At 48.2% G+C, this 12,662-nt stretch overlaps 1 long non-coding RNA gene across 2 annotated transcripts in view; it reads right to left on the bottom strand.

Moving 5' to 3' along the window:
- Positions 1 to 12,662, bottom strand: part of LOC116764422 — a 123,091-nt gene that overhangs the window by 63,143 nt on the left and 47,286 nt on the right. For both annotated transcript variants that reach the window (XR_004352878.1, XR_004352877.1), the window contains exons 3-4: positions 10,454 to 10,620; positions 1,036 to 1,297 (exon numbers count right to left, since the gene is read on the bottom strand). This is a non-coding gene — a long non-coding RNA (uncharacterized LOC116764422). The remainder of the gene's footprint in view (positions 1 to 1,035; positions 1,298 to 10,453; positions 10,621 to 12,662) is intronic.

Genomic DNA, 12,662 nt, shown 5'->3' with positions numbered 1-12,662 from the left:
GATTCCAATATTTGGTATTGATTGCTCAGTGCCGACACCAAAATCTTGGTTCGTATCAACACATGTCATGGCAATATTTTTTCTTATTAAACTCAGTAAGTTATAAAACCATAGGAATCTAATTTACTTTCAAGTAAAGGGAGCCAGAGTTAAAGAACCTGGTCATTCTTTCCCAGGGAGTCCCTGGTGACAACGCAGTTTAGCACCAGTATAGAAGAGGCAACACAGGTGAAAGTTAAAATCATGATCTCGGGTGCCCACGAGACATAGGTTTGCATCCCGATTCCTTCACTTAACTTTAAGACGGTATGTGTTCAAGAACTTAGAACTGTTTCTGATACATAGACAACAGTCAGTAAATACAAGTCTCATCATATACACTGTGTTGGTTGATAATTTTTCACATTTATATTATTGCTTTAGTCATTTATTCATTCAAAAAATCTTTGTTTCAACTTTTCTCTGGGCCATGACTTCATTTCATCTTCCAGGAAACTCTATGAGGTCGGTAATATTGTTCTAATTTATAAGTGATTAAATTGAGGTACAGAGACAATAAGAATCTTTGAGATGATGTAGCTAGTTAAGTGAAAGAATTGGTTAAGTGAAACCTAGATCTGAAATAAAGAAGTCTAACATAGTCACAGTCATAGAGAAGTGGATCTTGTGAGTAAATTCCAAAAAATCTACAGAGCTCCTAGAAAAGGAGAAGTTCTTTTAATACCACCCAACTCACTCTGAAGCCCAGTGAGTTTGAACTTGTTAGGGATATTTATTATAGAAAGGTATGCTGATAAGGAGTGAGTCATCCCCTGAGCATAAATACCACCTGTGCAGGGAATGTGTGGTTAAATAGGGAAAGTGACTCCCCTGGAGGCCATGGAGATCCAACATGGCAGGTGAGGACCAGCATCCCTTCCCTCTCTGGCCCCAGAGGTCTCCAGAAGGAGGATGCAGACCTGGGTCTCTAAACCAATTCTTGAACACAAGTTTAAAGCTCATCCAGTAAGTTAAACACAATCTCAGGCATCTTACCTTCTCATGCAGGCATCCTGGTGACTACTGGGGTTCCTGACTGTGCTCAGGAACAAGTGTGCACATCCTCTGGTCAAGCCCTGGGAGGAAGGGAGCCAGAGCTCTAGGACAGAGCCTGCTTCCCAGCCACTCAGCTGCTGCACCTGCTGGGTCCCCATCAGATGCTGCCTCTGCGTTCACCAGAAAATGTGGAGACGGCCCTTCTCTCCCAAGACCCCTCATGAGTGGAGCGCCTTCAGCCTCTGACTTAGTCTGTTGATTCCTGTGGAGACAGCAGAGCCGAGAGTGGGCCCCTTTCCTTGGCCTCACTCAAGCCCACCCACCTAAGCAATTCTCATCCTTCATCCAAACACAATTGATGTGCTTGTGCACATCAATTCCTTCAAATAATGCCTGGGACTGGGGAAATGATCTCCTTCAGGGTGGTTCCATAATGCATCATGTAAACCGGGAAATGTTGGAGAGTGCAAACGCAGATGAGGTGGGACTCTAGAACAACAGGCATAAAGCAGGACTGTCCCAGGCAGACTGGGGGCTTCTGTCCATGCTTGTTCCCCATCAAACCAGTCTCTGGGGGCCCTGCTGCAAATTCTGGGGACTCAACATTTGACTGGTGCTGTGTTTACATTTACTGGCAAAAATATGAAAAACAGAACCATGGGGAAATTCCAGCTGCCTGCCTAGAAATATGACAAGCTCCCAGAGATTTAAACGAAGAAGTGGGTTTAGGGGTTTGAATATCTACCAGATTGACCCAACCACCATGGAAACCAGAGCCCCTGGTTTAGGAGACAGCTGCCTATAGCCCAGTTGGTGGCATTTTGGGGAACAGAAGGAGGAAATCCTCTCAGTCAAGGATGTTTGCCCTCATTTGTACTGATTTGCTGCTGCTCATTAAAGGGATCTTATTTAAAACTAGAGTCATCTGTTTCCTCTTTGCGTCTTGAACAAGATTCCTCCCTGGACTACAGAGTAAGTACAGTGTTTGTAAACAGTTGTCTTTAGGCTGGCACAGCAACCTTCCCGTTATGCAACTGAGTTTTCTCTGAAAAGACAGCTGTTTAAAGCCCAGCCTAACACTTGCTGACTTTATTGTGCTGTATCCATGGGGAAATCACAGTCACCGGTTTGAACAGGCTAATCAAGACCTATGGATTGCTGTCTTCATGAATAGTCACTTTCCCAGAGATCAAAGCCACGTGGCTGGGGAGACCGACTTTCAGCCACTTTTCTTACATCCTTTTCTGATCAAAATGATTTATTACTTGAATGTCATAATCAGCTCAAGGTCTTTTTACTTCCGTGTTTTGTAGCAGACTATTGAGTACTGGATGATTTAGCAATTTCAGTCTATTAAGTCTTTATGAGGCTTAATCTGCCTTATAAACAGTCCTGTGATTAAAAAAAAAATCTTTATCAGCATCTATGGAGTGGGAGGAGTTAAGAGCTTTAAAAATCCAAAAATGCCTCATTCAACCTCATCTTGCTGTAACCTGGGGAAAGACAAGCACATTGTGATGAGGAAACACAGGCCTGGGGCCCTGATGGAACGGAGCTGAGTGAGGCACAGTCTCACAGCACGTGCAGTGAGGAACCACAGGGATGCTTCCACACCACTTCTCAGAGCAGGGGGCTCTGGGGCACTGGCTCTTGTCCCTGGGCGCCCCCTCCTAACTATGGGAAGGAGACTCCCACAGAGAACCTTCTAGCGCAAGGCCCAGATGTCAGGGCTCCTGTGATCTCCTTGCTAACCTCAGAGAACAAACCACAGGGGTCTAAGCATTTGAATCTCTTTCGAGGCAGCCCTTGCCAGGAGAAGTGTCTGTTCTGAGTCTGTACCTGCTCCCTAAATCCAGGCAAGCTGGGCACTAGGGTGGGGCCGGGCATGCTGGCAGCAGCTCGATGCAGGAGCCACTGCAGACCAGCTCTCCCGGCTGCTATGACCACAGACCCCTGGGAGCTCCATGACATTAACTCTCCCCCAGGCCTCACAGCTGCCCTGCAATCTTCCTGGATACCACTCGAAGCCTTGCACTGAGCATGCCTTCCTTCACCTTTGCCCTGACACCTGATGTCCCAGGGCCTGACTGTCCTGTCTGGCCTCGTCTTGATAGTGCCTCCCCTGTAGTGTGTATTCAGCATCCAGGCCGGCAAGCTACCAGGTGGCTTCCAAAGGGACTGCCTGACACCGAGCAGTGGCTCAATAAATATTGGGAAGATGAATGAATGAAGGAATATGTGATGAAATTCTAGTCCTGATTCCCCTTGGGGAGCAGAATCTGCTTCCTCTTGACTCAGACGGGAAGGGTGACGGGAGTGGCTTGAGCCACCCACTGCCCACTCCAGTCTGGAGACTCTGGGAAGAGAGACCAGTATCAAGGGAGCAACGCAGGCTCCCTGCTCTGGACACTTTCTCCAGAGCTGCTGCCAGAGGGCCAGGGTGACACTCTCCTGCGTGGATGAGGGAGGAAGAAGCGTTTCCTCCAAAGCCCTGGCTAAGTGCAAGCAACACCAGCACTTCTCTACTCGGAGCCTGGGACGTGTTGAGGACATAATGGGCATACGTGATGACTCTCTGAGCTCCCAAACCGGTCGTCTCTGATGATGATCCTCTTAACTAAATGATCCTTGCCACTGTCACTTAGGTTCAAAGAAAAGGGGTTTCCACATACCCAAACCAACGTTACAAGGTAAGGCCAGTAGTGCCCCAGCCTCCTGCCAATAAGCCCGGTCGGTCCACCTTAAAGACAGAACTTCACGGAAACTGGGAGTGGAGATGTGTTAAACCAGACGTCGTCTGAATCCTCCAAAAATTGTTATAACCAGACTCACTCTGCAAAGTCTGATAAATGCCAGAGATGGAAAGGGGGGTCTGGGTGGTGTCACAGTCTGTTATATGGCTGCAATACAGCTTATGTGTCCCTGACTTTTCTAAAAGTTAATTCTCAAGACAAGCAGTCCAGGTGAGTGCCTGGCAATGGTATGGGCTCTGGAATAGTTGTTGATGGACTGACCTGGCATACCTGTCCCAGCTGCTCAGATACCTGGCAGTACAACACAGTCTTCTCAGAGGCCAAGACGGATCCCAGCCATGAATCTAACCCACTTAGGCGCCCCTCCATTTCAGACATCCACGGCCTACGTAGGCTGGAAGAGAAGTTCTGAATGGTCGTGTAACTGTGTTTGCTGTTAAAAAGAGTAAACCCTGGACTCTAGCTCAGAAGCTATTTCCTTCCTTGTGGACAAGTGGGCTCTACATCGGGAAGCAAGCCTCTTCGTTCCCTGGAGCATTCATAGTCAGGGGCTTCTAGGGGAGATCATATTACAGAAACTCCAAAATGATCAGAAATGCCTTCAGCCTCTCTCAGGGGTTCAGTCTAACCCAAAGGGATGGCTCAGAACAGGTTTGTTAATACCCATGCTCGTGTGTGCGCTGGGCAGCTCAAGGAGCCCTGGGCAGCAAGTGCAGGCACACCTGCCCTGGTCTGGAGCCAGGGCAACAGAAGATGATGCTGTGGAGCCTCAGGCTGACTTCAGAAATACCCACCTCCCGCCCCCAGCCCAGCTACTCAGCTTGACCCGCAGGGCATCTACAGGGAATCTTACCAGTGTTCTCCGGAGATGGTATCTGTCACACACTGGCATTTCCTACACTCCTCCTCTCACTGACTGCATCTCTAGGGGCTGCTGGGAGTTCCCTGACCAAGCTGCCCAGGATGGAGAGTCAGCAGGCTGGCATCCTTAAGGAGGTGGTGTTTAGCTCCGACTTGGGAGTTTCTGGGACTCAGCATTCCCTCTCCCCTGCCATACTAAAACCCCAAGATCGCTTTTCCTAAGAAAAAAAGAGCTTCTCCAGAACATTCCAGTCTTAGCTCCTTCTGATGTCCCTGTCAGGCACGCAGTCCCTGAATGACAGCATTCACCACCACTTCATTTACAGTGGCACTGGTCTGGTTGCATAAAGATCACTAAGGAGTCCAATGAAAATCCAGATTCCTGAGCCTCACTCAAGACACTTCCTGGGGTGGAGGTGGGACGAAGGGAACAGCAACCTGTATTCAGACACGTCCCCAGGTGCTCCTAAGACAGCGCTAGGACAGGGACTCACTAACAATTAGAACTTAAAAACTTCAAAAGTACATTTAAATATCCCTTTGTTTGTTAAGTCCTGTGAAAAAGTAAATTTGACCCCCAGAGACCACTTTGCTTCCTGACAGCTTTAGAAGAAGCAGTTCCCTCCTTTCCTAAAACAAGGCTGCTCTCTGGGTTCTTTACAGCCTAGACAAACAAGAATCTTTGAGCAGCTCCAGTACAGTGTGGGCTGCAGGCCGCCTTCCTAAGCATTCCAGACTCCCACGGATGCGGCTCCCAGCAGTTCCCAAACTGCCGGAGATGAGTGAGGCTGTGAGCTTTCCTGCAGGGCTCACGAGGTCCCAAAACCTTCTAGAAGGGGTTTTCCTTGGCTACTGAACACTTACAGCTCAGGAAGAGGTCAAATGATGCACATTGCAGAATGAACCCCTGGAAACAGCTAAATTGCCTTATTGTGTGAAGAGCAGAGATGTGTCTTAAAAAAAATAAAAATACGAGTGAAGCCAGAAGGCATGTTGCTAACAACATGCTGAATTCAGTAAGAGAAAGACTATGCTTGTTGCCAGTGCTGAGGCAGGAAATAGCTCCTTTTCCTTTAACTAATCTCTTTGTTTACATCACTTCCTTTGCTCCATAGGACTGGCTCAGAGAAGGCCTGTTTTTCTGTTACGTTTTGGTTTTCTCGGTCAGTAGGATTTGGTCCCGTTGAGCCTCAGCCCAGGGAGCCCCATGGCCAAAGCCACTGTCGTGAGTCACAGCAGACTCAGTGCAGAATGAAGGGCGCAGAGAGCAAAGGCCAGCGACACATCTGCTCCCTAGTTGGGAGAGCACCTGCCTTGTCCACCGTCATGGTCCCTGCCCGTGGCCGCTGGCTGAGCCAGGCGGGGCTGACCTGCCTGTTGGTGGGGGCAGTGGGGATTGGAGGAGACTCGTCAGCCTTTCTCACATTTGTTGTCGGGTTCTTGGCACTGTGTTTGATGAATGTCGAATACAAAAATGAGAGGATGAGGAAACAACAGACGATTTCCAAAGAGGACTAGACAGATTTCTCTATCTCAGCCTTTTCACACACATACTCATAGATGCCTTCAAAGTTTGGGGGGAGGGAGGTAGAGAGAGGGAGAGACAGAGAATGATAAATCACAGGGTTCTCCATGGGCTGAAATCATTGATGGCTGCCTAGGAGGTGAAGGAAGATCCCAGCCCCCGTCACCATGGCTCCGAGATGTCAGGCGCATCACCTGCCCACTTCCTCCATTCATTCCTTAGAGTGTGGAGACGTAAGAGCAGGCCATCGTGAATGGCTCTAGACCGGCAAGGCAATGTGTACCCTCGTTGTTCCTCAGCCATGGTCTCCTGTCCCAGAGCGCCCCTGGGGAAGTGTGTAAAGTCTTGCTCTTTTCAAAGTTGGTTCTTTTTCTCTTTAATTCCAAGAACCCACTGGTTTGAGCTCCAGTTTGTCCACGTCGTGACATCTGGGGACATAAGGGGGCTCTACCTCTACCCAGCATTGTCGGTCAAGGGTGAGGAGTGAAGGCCCAGGAGCCAATGTGCACAGGAGAACTGGGGGACCGGGGGAGGGGGGCAGTGCCCAGCCCATTTAACCCCTTCCTTCCCACTCTGCTCTCTTCCTGGCAGAGGCATGTCGTGACAATACCCAAGCTCAGTCCATCTGGCACCGCAGATGCCCCAGATGAAGAAAACGGCCCATCCCGTGTGCAATGGAGAGAGCCTACTTCATATACACTTTCCTGCCTTCCAACAACGGAAGAAAAATCACTGTTCTTTTGGCTCAGAAGCCCTCCTTAAAGGGTTCATTATTTCACAGGCTGCTTACTATATACTCTGCACCACATTCAACAAACTTCATATAACTGTCTTTGAAATTAACAGCCACCTCTCATGCTTCTCAAGTTATTAAAGACGTTGGCATGGCGGAGAGACTGTAAACTTTCTATACTGGTGATTAGTCAGCGGGACTACATCCCACCAAATCCCCCAGAGCGTTCCTAACAAAAAGTTCCTTGTGACCCAAGCACCAATTTTTCTTTCCTGTCTGTTCATTCTAATTCCACTCAATTACTCCTGAGCAAGCTGTTTTATTCCTGTCAACTCATGTTTTTTACTGGAGCCTGTCAGGGCCTGAAGTGGAGGCTGATATTATGTAGGATGTTTTGAGACTCATTAAAACACTTTAAAACAATCACCTATTGTGATATTCACAGCCCTAAATAGGGTGGCTGTGCCTGGGCCATTTGGAGCCTGGATCGCTTTATTTATTTGCTATTAAAAGTTTCAGGTTAGAAAAGCTTGGCTTGCTACAAAAATTTTGGACCTGGGAACCCAGGACCTGGTCTGGGCTCCTGGAGGGTTCTGGGCAAGGATCTGAAAGTAAACGGATTACCTGTGTGTATGTTGGTGGGGAGGGGGTGTATCCAGGAACAGCTTTGCCTCTGCCTGATGGGCTGAGCAGGGATGGGAATCAGCAGGCAGCCTCAAGTAGCCAGAGAGATTTGCCCCCTAGTAGAGAAGGAGATTTCCCTAAGAAAGTGTAAGAACAGTTTTCCTCTGAAGATGGAAAGGTCCCCTGCTGTGTCACATTTAGTCCATCATTATTCCATCATTATTCGTACGCAGTCAGTGAACAATTTGCATGAACAAGGCACCAGGCTAGATTACCTGAGGTGGTAAAGCAGGTAACTCTGTAGTTCTTGCATCATTAGATGAGGGGTCCCTTTTTTTTTTTTTGCGGTACGCGGGCCTCTCACTGTTGTGGCCTCTCCCGTTGCGCAGCACAGGCTCCGGACGCGCAGGCTCAGCGGCCATGGCTCACGGGCCCAGCCGCTCCGCGGCATGTGGGATCCTCCTGGACCAGGCCACGAACCCGTGTCCCCGGCATCGGCAGGCGGACTCTCAACCACTGCGCCACCAGGGAAGCCCAAGTGTAGGTTCTTTATATAGAGTATTTGTTCGGCTGTTTCCAGTTTTTTTGTTTTTTTTTTTTTGCGGTATGCGGGCCTCTCACCTCTCACGCGGGGCACGAACCCGCGTCCCCTGCATCGGCAGGCGGACTCTCAACCACTGCGCCACCAGGGAAGCCCGAGGGGTCCATTGTATTGACGGCATGAGGAGCATCAGGCGCAGCCACAGCTCTGGGCCTGAGAGGGACCAAAACGGTTCAATTTGTCTGTCTACCCTCCCAGCTGCCTTTTGCTTCCACTCTGGTCTTCTGACTGCGCACAGTTCCCTCTGCTACAAGCATCTACTCCTGATTGACCATTGGCAGGAGCTCAGCCTAGACAGCCCCTGGGTTTGGAGGCTGACTTCTGTGCTAGAGCACAGAATCCAACAAGGAAGCTGTGCTCGACCTGGGGTGGAAATAAGCGATTCTTGATTTCCAAGTCCCAAGATCTGGAATTTCTTCTGGGGGAAAAAATTCTCCTTTCTTCAGTGATTCTAAGATGCTCTGTGATTTCAGTGTTTGCCATGGCATTGCTCAGATAAAGGCCAGGTCACCCCAGCTCACTGCATACATCACCTCACACACTTCTAGAACACGGTGTTTCCACAAGTGTCACATCTGTTTGCAGCATGCCATCTTAACTCCAAGCTGGAGATGGTAGGATCAGCCAGAAGCAACCCAGGCAGGGGGAAGTAAGGCTGGAGGTCCAGAGCCATGTGCCATCCGGCAGGTCACTTCTCCTTTCTTTGACAACATAAAGAGGGTGAAGTACTCAGCCTTTCCCATGCTGTGTTCTTCAGGCAGTGAGATGCTAGTCTATGCTCCAAGAGAAGCATAGACTGGTTCCCGGTCATGTACTTAGGGAAATACTGCCCACTACATCCCCAGCTCCTAGACTGCCTTCTTGCTACCATGAGATTAAAAAGTGATGGATTAACTGATCTTCAAGATCCCTTCTAACTCTTGAAATTCTAGGATGCAATGGACAGGGAACTTAAATGCAAAAAGTTATAAGGCATTTGCCAGAGGCAGTGATTTTCCATCCTGACTGTGTATCATGATCACTTGGGGAAGATATATACAAAATAAAACCCACAGGCCTATCTCTCAGCCCGGAGATTATGATTCACCAAGTCTGGGATGAGCCCCAGGATCTGCATTTCTAACAACTCACTGGCCAGTGTTGATGTGGGGCAGGCATCACAGCTGATAAGTTGGGGTCAAGCTGAGAACCAGACACTTTGATGAGGCAATGAAATGAGGAAAGAGCTAAAGCAGGCTTTTAGTTGCTCACTTCTGTTCATTGACTGGGCGCATGGGTGACTGTGCCTGATATGTTTTTAGAAGATACTTTACCAGAAGTCAACAATTTAAGATTCAGTGAGGCAGAATTTTTGTTTTGTTTTGTTTTGTTTTAAACCTCCGACTGACCCTCAAACCCTCAAACATCCCCAGGGCAAACATCTTACAGCTTAACTGATAGGTAGACATTGCCTGGAACCAGAGGGAAAGCGATGCTGGCTGCCCACCCTAGGAGTGTTGGGGGACTGAGAGGAGAAGGGTCCCTGTGAATGGTGGCCTCTTCGGTGTCTGCTGGCTACAAGCCAAGCTGACCCAGCCTTCTGTCCAGGGGATCAGAGCTTCAGGACAGAGAAAAAAGGGGGTCAAAAAGGAGGCCAGATCAGCTTTCCGGGCCAGCGAGGCTAGTGCTCATGAACCAGACAAGTTTCTGAGTGAGGAAACAGCCTTGACCCCCTGCATCGCTGGCCCACATATGCACACACACAGGAGAGCAGCTGGGCTGCTGGCCAGTGCTGCCTACTGACTGGGGGAGTCTGGTCCTGCTGAGGAGGACAAGCCAAAAGTGATGAATCGTATCTCAACTGAAGTTCAAGGTGAAGGGCAAGCCCAGAAAATAAGTCTTACTCCTAATACTCCCTCTCATATATCTGACAATCCAGACAAGCTGGATGACTTGCTATTTTGACAGATCCTGTTCTCCTCCCACTGTGAGCATTCACTTCTGTTTTTTTTCTCCCCACGCCTGTCTGTTGGGCTCCTACACATACTTCAAGGCCTATGTCAGATGCCTCCTCCACTGATTTTCCCATTAGATGCAGTGACATCACTCCCCTCTGGAGTTGCCAGAGTTAACTGTTTGTATCTATCATCTGGCATTTTCTTACACGGTCATACCTCCTTCTTCTGTAAACCCCTGGAGAGTGGAGACCGGGTCTTATGTCTCCCTCTAGTCCCAGCATCTTCAACATCGTGCTTTGTACACAACAGGTAACCAGGGAATGTTTAAGGAATGCAAGGTGTTGATTGTAGACAGTAATTGTAAAGCATTATGGCTCTAATTACCTGTCAGTGGGCGATCCTTGGCACTCCCTCCATCTCTGCAGCATTGTGCCATCATCAAGCATGCAGCACGACATTGACAGATGGCTGGCCTCCTGAGCAGAGCCAGGGTCTTGATTGGAGGGTCTTGACGTGGTGTTGATACTCTGGGCTGCATTGCTTTTGGGATCCTCCTCAACAAATAATTTAAAAAAGGAAATTTATTCTGCTGGGAATTCAACTTGGGTGTGTATATGGACCATATTTTGCAACAGATGAGTAAATTATCTGATTAATAGAATTGACCATTTGTCATAATGTAACACATTATTCCCATCTTTATTATTTAGAGTTTTCATGCTTATAAATCTTACCTCCTTAAGAAGGATCAAGCTCCCTAGAAATAGTATCAGCAGTTTATACAATGGTCGAAAAGCCATGGGTATTGGAGTCAGACAGATCTGGATTCGAAGCTTTGTTTCATCGCTTCATAACCAGGTACTTTGGGCAGGCCACTGCATTTCTCTGAGCAAGTTTCCTAATTTATAAACTACCACTGTTATACTAACCGTGCAAATTTCTGGCATGTTCCCTGTCACCAAGGAGGCATTCCACGCCTGCCCTCCCTTCTCTCCTACTTCTTTACTCTTCCTGAAGAATACACAGATGCGCCAAGATTCCCCCCACCATGTTTTCTGAACCAAAACTTGAGGGGACATGATTCTGGGGCACTTATAGAGATGATCAAACAAAATATTAGATATTAAGACTCTCTCAGGAAATGCATACGGCCACTCTATCAAGATTACTTGTTCAGGGGCTTCCCTGGTGGTGCAGTGGTTGAGAGTCCGCCTGCTGATGCAGGGGACACGGGTTCGTGCCCTGGTCTGGGAAGATCCCACATGCCGCGGAGCGGCTGGGCCCGTTAGCCATGGCCGCTGAGCCTGTGCTCCGCAACGGGAGAGGCCACAACAGTGAGAGGCCCACGTACCGCAAAAGAAAAAAAAAAAAAAAAAAAAAGATTACTTGTTCATTTGAATGAAACAAAAATAAAAACAATTCCAAAGCAACTTCTGCAGCATATCAAACTTTTAACACAATTACCAAATCGTCACTTCACTCTGGGCCATGTAGACAGAGTGGAGGAGGGGACAGGAAGGCCATCCTGCTGCTCTGAGAGGCTCCCTCTTGGGTTTATCACCTAAGACCTGCTTATCTGAATGACTCAGAGGAGAAGGTTTACAAGCCATCCATCTACCTGCTGACTCTTGGGTCATGGTGTCCCGTTTTCCACGTGTACTTCTGTTCACCTCTTGTTCTGCAACGTTTGCCTCAGAAGTACTTGAGGAAATTAGACATCCAGCAACAGTAAGCTCTGCTATTTGTTCTATAGCCAGAAACTTGAATTAAGAAAAAAAAAAAAAAAAAGAGCTTACACAGGCCTTGGGTATATCCAGTAGCTGGAATTTCCCACTGCTGGAAACCTAATGAAATAGTCTCAATACAGCATTTTATAGATCCTGTAGCAGGAGCTGAATTACCCTGAAAGGACCAGAGAAGGAGGCAGGAAGAAAGCCTGTTTGATGACCAATCTCTTCTAAACTGAATGGCTGTTTTTATCTTGGTGTATGTGTAGTTATTTTGTTATTGATGATAAGGTGGGATTTTTTTTCCCCCAGAGTTTCAAAGAAAAGAGAGGCACATCTTCAATTCACTACCCAGGGAACAGTAAGCAGGGTTCCTCTTCCAAAATTTCAATCCAAAAAGCGGCCAGCAGTGTTCTGAAACAGCCCTCCTGTGGGCACACCATGAAATAGTGGACTTTGTTTTGACTGGGACCTGTGGAAACAGACTTTTGGTGCTGCATCCCTTAAACACATGGTGTTCTGAATACGGCTTTGACGGTTGTTAGCCGAAGTGGATTTAACATGCAGCCTCGAAACCAGCAGCTGTCTTTGCCACAGACGTTGACCCTGTCCTGTGCACAGACAGGCATCGGGTCTAATTACCCTGAGCATTTGCCATAGTGTGGAATAAATGTAGCAGCTTCCCACTGGGGACGTTTCTGTGACACAGTGGACTGGATTCAGCCCAAAAAAGAATAGTTGTGGTGTATAGTCCAGCCCAACTGCCCATTCCCTCTCCTTGACCTACCCTTTGTGGGAAGCCAGGAATGCCAAATATTTCTTGTCGCTCTGCCCAGGCCTTTGCCTTATTTACAGTGCCCCCCAAT

Source organism: Phocoena sinus, chromosome 13 (genome assembly GCF_008692025.1).
Source record: "Phocoena sinus isolate mPhoSin1 chromosome 13, mPhoSin1.pri, whole genome shotgun sequence".
NCBI lineage: Eukaryota > Metazoa > Chordata > Mammalia > Artiodactyla > Phocoenidae > Phocoena > Phocoena sinus.
The sequence above is the reverse complement of the archived record's forward strand: the minus strand, read 5'-3'. Positions and strand labels throughout refer to the sequence as shown.